The sequence below is a fragment of the Labrus mixtus genome, chromosome 8, assembly GCF_963584025.1.
Source record: "Labrus mixtus chromosome 8, fLabMix1.1, whole genome shotgun sequence".
Taxonomy (NCBI): Eukaryota; Metazoa; Chordata; class Actinopteri; order Labriformes; family Labridae; genus Labrus; species Labrus mixtus.
Window position 1 is genome coordinate 6121232 of NC_083619.1, and position 10003 is coordinate 6131234.

Sequence of the window (10003 nt, forward strand, 5' to 3'; positions counted from 1 at the left end):
TAATGTGGAGTGTGTGTGTGTGTGTGTGTGTGTGTGTGTGTGTGTGTGTGTGTGTGTGTGTGTGTGTGTGTGTGTTTGCGCTCAGAAGTGATGACCTGTGAAATGTGAGCAGCAGGAGATGTTTGAGGTTTGACACTGTCTCCCGTTCACATACCTCTGTGGGCCTGAACCTGATGCTGTGTGACCTTGATGATTCTCACTCTGAATACTGAAGGCTCACTGAGCAGAACCTGAACCAAATTATTCAACCTGACCTCTTCTCGCAAGACCACCGCAGTCAAACTGTGAGGGGAGGTCTGCACTCCATCTGACAGTTCCTCATGCTCCCGGTAAATCTGTGCAAATCAATAAAAAAAGACAGACTGATTCACAAAAAACACAAAGGGTTAAATGCTCCCCTAACTGTGCTGCAGAGCAAACAGCGTCTCTGCTTCTCGGTGCTGTTTGTGTGTGTTTAAATGATCCATTATGCAGTCATTTGGGGAACAAATTGACCCTTTAGAGACCAATCAGCCTTATTGCAAAAACTGTTTCATTCAGAAACACAGGTGCTAACAGCAATGCACGGTTATAGGGAAGTTGGTGGAAACTGCGGCGTAATAGATATTAGAGATGTCACATCCAAACTTTCTAGAGATCAGGAAAACAATTTTAAACTTCTAACTTCTTTTAAAATCTAATAGTATTGAAACAGGGGCAACAGAATCAGAAGTCACAGACACCAAATATTGGGTCATTTCCTGTTTTTATTATCACAAATTGCAGACAACTTCGGCTCCTAGTCTAAATTGCACAAAAATATTGTGCAGTATTTTGTTGCATAATATTCAGACTGTGTGCAGGAGTTTACCTGTAATTTTTCGATGGATTAATTCCTCTTCTAAACACCTGTTTTATGGAATAGATGTAATTTTTTTAAGGTTTGGGTGCTATTAGATACTATTGATCATTAAAACAACATACCCCCAAGGCCCCAAAGTGATGTGAATAAATTCAACACCACATGCATTAATCACAGTAGATGGTAGATAGTCACACATCTGATTATGTCAAGGAGTTTATGTATCTGTGGTGTGTCTCCTTAGCAAGGGCAACACAGTCTTCAAACCATCCGGAAGTCAGAGCAGTACAACAAAAAAAACTAAGATCTGACTGTATAACATTTCTGTTAAATCAGTTCTGCTGTACGGCGCAGAATGCTGGCGAGCCGTTGAGAGTCATATGTAAAATATCAAAGCTTTCCAGGTGTTTTCGGAACATACAGTATGTAGCAGTATGCAGTCCTTCCTTATTGGCCAGAGATCACCAACGAGGACTTGTGCAAAATCGACGGAAATCGATGCCGACAGCGCAGATGGTTCGGACATGTCTCTAGAGTAGACTTGAGATGGACCCCACCTGGAGTGAGGCCAAAAACAACAACCAGGTAAAGAACTGGGACCCCCACATTTTTTGGAAAGCAACAGACAATGACATTTTGCTGAAACTGGACAGTTTTCATCCCAACTGGTTGAAGAATAATATACCCTTTGGCCAATTTCAACATCTCAGACGGATTAGTGATGGAGAACAAGAGTTTGAAAAGCAGGCCAAAATCCTGTCACAACGACTGTCCAGGACTCTTATGAAAAAGAACAAGATGCAAACGGGAATCTCATTCAAAGTGATCCTATAGACCATTTTAGGGCCTTCGTCACAATGACATCACAGTATTTGCTGGAGGTAAAACAGAGGGTAGTGGACGACACAGGGGTCTTTTTGTGCTGATTAATCCACTTTCAAATAAAAGCTGTAGGTTCACTGCAAAGCCAGCCATGCAAGTTCAGATGTACTGTAGTTGTTTTCTGTGTTGATGATGACCCAAGCCCGGTACAGAGCTGTCTTCTGTCCTTGCTGCTGGCTGGGTAGAACCTCCGACTGTACGACACAAAACAATAAATGAAATCGTGGGATATGAAGTTGGGTACATGGCTGTTCAAGCCATAGTTATCGGCATCTAAGGACTTCTACCCCTTGATTTCTCTTTACTAAAAACAAGTTTTTTAAAGCAGTCCTGTAAAATCATGCATCCACTGAGTGTGAACATATGGGTCGGCTCCTGTTCGTCATTAACTTATTCCAGTTAAAGTTCTCGGGTCCTGGAGAGTAAGGGACTCCATATTTTCAGAGAGACTATTTACTTTGTCGAAAGCAAGCAAAAGAAAAAAAGTGTTTTAGCTAGTGTTGGCTAATGTGTCTGGAGGAATATCTTGCTTCCAGCTAAGCCCCACCCACTAAAAAGTCACAATGTTTACTAACACTCAAAGGGTCTTTCCTGCCCCTCCTACCATCAGTTTCAAAAAGGCTCCAATACTCTGAAGGGATAGTCAGAGCCATCTCCCTGCTAATAATAAAAAACACCATGGCTTCATCAACCACTTATGGGCACTTATAAATGTATTATCTGCATCAAAGAGTATTTATGTTATTTGTTCTTTGAAAAAAACAACATAGTGATATAATTAAATTAGCATTTAGCATTTCAGACCAGGTTCTTTCCCTGGTGACATTCAAGAATGAGAAAAGTTCAACTGAAGTAGACAAACTAAACTAAGTTTATATTTCAGTGATCACAAAATGTGAGAAACACATTGAGTTATTGTCTCCTCTTCAGATATTTGCACAGGAACACTATCTTTCTCAGGGCTTCATCAGAATCATGTAATGTAACCCCCCCCCTCTGAGAAGCTCTGTGCTGCAGTCTCCAGGCAGGCCAGCAGCTGTCAGCCGTCAGAACTATTTTAGTCAAAGAGGGCCGAGCCAACTTTCACACTTTAGAGTTCTCTAAAAGAAAACGACACTGCCCGCCGAGGGTCACAATGCAGTACTGCACGCTGCCCGGGGGGGTCAACATGCAGAGAAAATGCGTTATTCTGTGACATGGGCAACCAAACCCAAGTAGAGAGACATCCAAAGTTTTAAGACATCTGAGGGAGGGAAAAGGACGCTTTGGATACTTGGGCTGTGGTATGATCAAGATTTGGAAGACAAAGCGGCACTGCATTGATAGAACAGGGGTTACATAGGTGCACAGTTTATAAATGTATAATATGTGACCTCAGTGATCAAAAGTCCATATTTCTTGTGACGTGAAGAAACAAAGAACGCACAAAAACACAATTTAAATGTAAACCCACTTTTTTAATTCATCACAATAGAAACATCTTCCGAGAAAAAAAAAAAAACGACAACGTTGTGCTGTAAGATAAGCAGAAGCAACATGTGCAGCAGTCAGGATTATCATTCAGTGAAGCCAGAAGTTCAAAAAAGCAGTCCTGACGAGGTTTAGAAAAACAGGCGTTTAAAATAAGCCTTAAAACGAAAAACAGAATAAACAGTGATGATAATATTCACACACAGTCAGAGTCGATTGTCCTGTGAGCAGGAAACAGCATTGGCACATCAGGTACAAGTAACAGAAATTAAACTGTACAAATACAATTTAATTAGAGAAATATTGGCGCTCCATTTTCATAAATTCTCCATCAAATTAAAGATCCAGGTTCAACTTAACACGTTTTAAAACCCATAACAAACCTCCTAAATCACCTTCTGGTGTCCTCAAAAACATTTAAACAATCATCAGACCGTTCTTCCTCTCTGGTTTCTTTCTCTAACAACAACCTTCCTTCTTCTCAAAAGTAACGCAAAGCTCACATTTATTTATCCATGAGTGACATTAGTCTGCATCAACAACAGGCTTTATAGAGCCAAGCTGTGTGTGATGAAGAACCTGTTCACCTAAAGAGCGAGCGTTCATTAACACAGGATGATGTCATTGATTGTAAAAATGGAGCCGATGGGAGTTTAATTTTCCAGGATGTTTTCAGTAATTTATCTGCCAGAATCCTAATCCACAGTTAAGTGGAGCTACACTTTTAGCTCGGTGTCCTAGTGTACAAGCACCGGGGGAGAGAATCCATTCACTGACAGAAGTATGTCTGACTCCTCTACAGTAGGTGGCGCTATGCCCCCTTTTCAGCTAGCTACTTTTGAACTTCTTCTTCTTGTTGACCTATTACATCACATACCAAACAATCCACAGTTGCCATTCTGCATGTTCCTTCCCCATCCATGTTGTTCAATATGTATGACTCCTCCAGCAGACACATAACTAACCCTTGGCAACTACAGATTGCCAATTGAAGGCGGGATATTTGCGCTCCTGGCGTGAGATGTGTGACGCACATTATGCGGAAAGGTGGGGCAAAGTCGTTACACCCCTGATTCACCATTGGAGGTAGTAACACACACATAATGGGGGGAAGACTGAGGTGATGTTTAATGAAGGAGCTGGCCTGAGTGTGTGTGTGCATGCCTGAGTTTGTGTGTATAGGAAGTTCCCCGTTGTGTGCTCACAAGCCAGGTCTCTTGTGCTTCCGCAATGTCCCACTGGGACACCAATATTACATTTTGGATGCAAAGTGTAAGTAAAAGAAACGCAATGACGGCAGAGCTTCTTTACGGTGCTGTTGCACAATCGCAATTTGTAAAAGCCTACCGTCCCAAAGTACGTGGTTCTTGCTCTAACACTTGCCATTTTGATACCTTTGTCTTGATTTCTTCCCGGCTTTTTTCTACACATTTGTGCTGTTCGACTTTTGGGTCAAAGCTCGGTGGGGGAACGGTGGAGTATGCTCAGTTTGGGTCTGAGGTGTATACAATCAAACGTATATCGACCCCAAACTGTCTTATGTAGCTGTGTTAGTCTGACTTTGAGAAATTCGACTTAAGTCAGACTACCATGTTCATATAAGTCATCCTTCTAGACACTTCGAAAAATCAATCCCCATCATGTTTGCGTCAACACAGTCACCTGGACTCTCTCACAGCTGGGTTAATCTCCCCTCGTCCTTCATAAACTGTGGATGTCCTGCTACTTGATGCTAACCAGTGGTCAGTTTGATGACCTATTAGCTAGGATCAGTACCAGGATTTCTCTGATGGACACCAACTACGGTTTCCATGCATCAGTGTTTTTGGTATTTACACAAACCATTATGCATTTGGGGAAATACGCACCATAAGAGTGAAAATATAACCATCTGCAGAGAGTTGGTAGTAACTGCGCCGCAGTAGTTATAAGAGATGTCGAGCTCAAACTTTCCAAGTCATCAGTAAAACAATTCCACTCATGTATTTAAAAATAAATCATCTGTAAAAATGTCTGTGAATATTACTTTGACATCACTATTATTAATATAACCATGGGTTAAATCAGTTCAGGGCTGTCAGCGGCTCCATACTTCATCCACATGTCTGGAGATGCTCTGGAGCCGTTACCATGACTGAAGGAGTGTGTTTTTTAATCTGGATCAGCTGCTCTCGCTGGCTCATCCAGTGAGTAGACCTCAGTACAAGCAATAAAAGTTGTATGACATGTGCAAAGACTTGACGCGTGTTTGTGCTAGCGCTTTATGCTTTGTGAATTAGCCCTGGAGACAGAGCAGATAGAGGGAGCTAATGATGCACAGTTTTTTGAGCTACTAGCAGCTACAATCTTTTCTTAGTGAATCAGGCACCAGGTCCCTTTCATCACAGGTTTGTCTGACAGCATGCTATTGGTCAGCAGCACAGATTTGCCAAATTTGATCAAAGCTGAACTTCAAGAGGGATTTGCACAGATTGATGTCAGACATTGAAGTATATCCTGTGACTATAAATTTTGCCTCCAAGTTTTCGTTCGACCGAGCCTTAATGCGAAATCATAAGAAATGTTGTGAACTTGCTTGACATTTTTAAAGCAGCTGGAGAGCAGACTTACAACTCATTTAACTTATAATACAATAGATGCTAACCCATCAATCCCTTAGAGTCATGCATGTCGCCAGACACACAGTGACCACAGGCTGCAACTTAAACTACGACAGCCTTCACCTCCACCTCTTTCATCCAACACTTCACCATCTCTGTAAACTCTGCTTGTCTTTCACCGCAGCAGACACGCGTCTTCTCTCTAACTCTGTTCATCAAATCGAACCTTACCACTGCTGCTTCCATACTCTGAACTCCCTGCAAAAATATATAACATCCACCAGAAAAATGTATCAGTATTTATTTTTAATTTCCCAAAATAAACAGGTAATAAGTATCTTTTTAAAGTCTATGAGCCACTATGGCTTTGTATTTGAGTCAGTCTTAAAAAGTCACTTCCTGAAGAAGTAATACTGTAACAAGCGTACAAAATCTATGAATCTCAAAAAATGTATGATTTAGAGTCATAACATCAAATTGTAAAAAAAAAAAATGAATACCACTAATACTGTATCTGCTGACGGACATGTATCTGGAGAGTCTGCTGAACACACTAATGTGGTTTTCACATTTTAGACATACAAGTGGTAAATCAATTTTGTATCAAATGATACCCGAGCTGTCAGATAAATTATGTGTGTGGAGTTAAATTTGTGGACTGCAGCGCGAAGTGTAAGAAGTCCTTGAAGTATTTTTAAAAGCTGCTCTCTACTGAAGCGATGACATCATCCACTCTAGTCCAGATCATGCCGTCCAATTCACACTCATAGTCAAATCTGACACTCCAGTTACATTTTGTCAAAACCACGCTAGTTCTTAAAGCCAAAAAGGTCTTTATTTTCTAATGATTTAGGTAAGATACAGGTAGGTTTAAGATGGAGGGAATATCTTCGACAAGTCAAAGACAACTATTCATAATCCTGATGTTCCTCTTAATGTTTTATTTTTTATATGTTTAGACCAACCTCATTGCAAGAATTAGCGACTAGATGTGTTCATTAACAGCCGTTGTTGCACTAGCAGCGCCCACAACCTCATTTTCAGAGCGCTTCTCACCAGCATTTACTGTTGCTAGGTTACAAAAGTGAACGCTTGCTTCCCTTATGGATGTGACCGTCATTAGTCTGTTTAAAATGGCTTTGTTTGCTGGATATTTTAAATTCCACCAAGAACACATAAAAACAACATCAATGAAGTGTGTCCGGATTTAAACAGCAGCTGTAGACCTGAAGATGTGACCCTCAAAAAGACCAATCGGATGGATATATCCTTCGCCATTGTCGTTGAAAAAGCTGATGTCAGAAGTCATGCCACTTCTTGATTTTGACTGGTCAGTGAGGAAGAAGCGACATTGACCAGAACGGCGGTGTAACAAAAGTTTAACTTTTTTCAACTAAGCGCAGTGACGAAAAAAACAGCCGACGTGAAAAAGCGTTTTTTTGCACTTGTGAGACTGAGCGCTTAAAACACTGACCTGCATAGCTTTTTTATTACAAGCCCTTGGTGAGTATTGGCAGGTTGTTGTGGTTGTTTTCTCTCCAAACCAGCCACTATAATAACTTTTAATAAATTGAGGTAAATGTTAAAGTATATTATATAATTATAATTTGGCTCAGTTTCCAAACACTTATTTTGTTTTAACCTCCTATGACTGCAGAAGTGTTCTATGTCTTTAACAGTTTTAAGACAAGTCAGACTATATATAGATTTTATGTCATGTATTACCTTACACTATATAATGTTTCTGTTGAACATGCAAACACTAATTATGTGTCAGTCTTCTGCGAAGGAAGGAGGGTTTTCCTGTAGGCAGCGATGGACTAAACTGGGAGCATTTCTATTGGACCTTCAGCGGGATCCTCTTTACTCCAACATGTCAACAGTGTCTGACAAAATGACCCCAAACACCTGTCACCTGCATGCTTCAGTCTGCACCACAATCACACCAGGACAACAAGAAACCCCAACAGAAACCAGGAAACATGTTTAAGACGAGACTCTTTCCTCTCCCCACGTAAACTTCATTAAGAGATCAAATATCTAAAACCTTTCATCCAAAACAAGCACAAATATGTACAACATGTCGTCATGCATGTTAGCAAAGGCAGAAATCAGCCACACACAGCAGCTTTCAATAAATTAAACACACCTGAAACATTTTTTAGCGAACGTAAATCTTTCACTTTAGTAAGTTTGCAAATCAAAGAGAAATGCAGTCATTAGAAAGCTGATTTCAAACTATGAAATATACAAAGTCAGATGTTTCCTTTTTGTCATTTTAACCAATTACTTTTCCTGGAGAGACACATAACTGAGATGATTCTTAAACCACAAACCCAAAAGATAGTTTATCTACAAGTCAAATATCAATCAAATAATGAACACCACCATGTTATCATCATGTCTCCTCATGATGAAAATCTGTTTCAATCACTGAAACTGAGCGCTTAAAGTTTCACATCAGAATAAAGATAAATAAATAAATACAAATATATTCACTTTGTGTTTTATGACTTGGAACTATTTAAGATCATTCTTCTCCTGTTAGTGCACTTTTGATATTTGTGTAACTCTGGGGGGGGGGGTGTTGGATTAGATTTGAAATGCTGCATCATGAGCACTGTGTGTAGCAAAGACGCTCAAATCAAGCCTGTTCAAACTGCAAATATGAAACCATAATGAATATGATTTAAAGTACTGTAGGAAGCAGATCATTTACTGGTAGTTTATACACAGATGTTTATGGAGCGCACAGCTCAGGCTAGAAAAGAAAGCCATTCAATAATCCATTACCCCCCTTTATATTCTTTACCCACAGATTGCACATCTGTGTGCACGGATTTATAAACCATGCACATGGATTTGCAAATGCCTTTTTATTTGATTCTTCGCTGAGTCTTGCAGGGCTCAGTAGAAATACAAAAATAAATTTTAAAAAAATTATAAGTGGATTTTCTAACTAGCTTCTTTCTCAAAATAAATGATAAAGATGAGATGACATCATCAATAAAGGACGAATAAACCTCAGCCCGTCAGCAGAGTTAGACATGAATGACAGTTTAAAGCAGGAGAGAGAAAAAGCCAACAAATGATTCATGAACTGAAAATATCAGTGCACTCAAAGGTCACATATTATCCTTATTTACAACGAGTGTAAATAAGTCTCAGAGCTCCCCAAAACATGTTTGTGACGTTTCTTGTTCTAAATCCACTCTGATCCTGTATTTGATCATGTCTATAAACCCCTCTATTTCAGCCCTGCTCAGAACAGACTGTTTCTGTGTCTGTACCTTTAAATGTAAATGAGCTGTGTCTGACCACGCCCCCTCTCTGGAAGGGCTTGGGTTTTCTCGCTCCATGCTCTATTGTTTACGGTGAGGCAGACTCAGAGGAGGAGGAGTTACCTAGACGAGCTAGGGACACATATTAGTGTTAGAAAAACACGGTGTAGTGTATTTTGCATCATGTGACCTTTAAAGTGACACTACTTAGTGTTGCTTTATCCAAAATTACATATGAAATATATATTAAATAGAATTTTAAACTAAATAAAAATAAATAACAGCTCTGTGAACACAAGACTTCTGCTTTGTTCATTCAGATTACTAAATGTTCGTTTACTCTATATTTACATCTCTAAACATGATGTGACTGTTTCTCTGTTTTCTGTTACCAAGGAAAACTTTGTTACAGTATATCAGGATATATCAGGGAGGGTTGGGGGGGGGGGGGGGGGGGGGGGCGACCACTGCTGTGTAACTACTATCAGTTTATCCTGATTCAGACCACAGCAGGCTAACATATGAAGATCTCAGTAACATTTAGTCAACCAGAGCCACAGACACTCACAGTGAGGTGAACCAGGTCAGACCAGGTAGTCCAACCTTTTAACTATCATTCAGAATAGTGTTGTCACCATACCAGAATTTTTTAACTGACGACACTAAGTAACAAGTAAAAAGGTATCACTACCGGTTTGGTACCACAGCAACAACAACAACAGAAGTCCTAAATACTGGACATATTTTTCATCTTTTATAACCAAAAATTGCAGTCAAACTCCTGCTCAGTGTCTAAATTGTACAAATCCAGTGTGCAACTAAGACAGTGTGTCCTCCTTTGCTCGCTGTCTGTTTGTAAGAGACATTAATGTAACTTCTGAATCTGAATGAGACGGGTTAATTCAAATAGACCACCGCTTCACACTCTC

General features: G+C 40.0%; 1 protein-coding gene across 1 annotated transcript in view; it reads left to right on the forward strand.

The window, feature by feature from the left end:
* Positions 1-10003, forward strand: part of LOC132978695 (epidermal retinol dehydrogenase 2-like) — a 489977-nt gene that overhangs the window by 235779 nt on the left and 244195 nt on the right. The gene's annotated exons all lie outside the window — the stretch shown is intronic.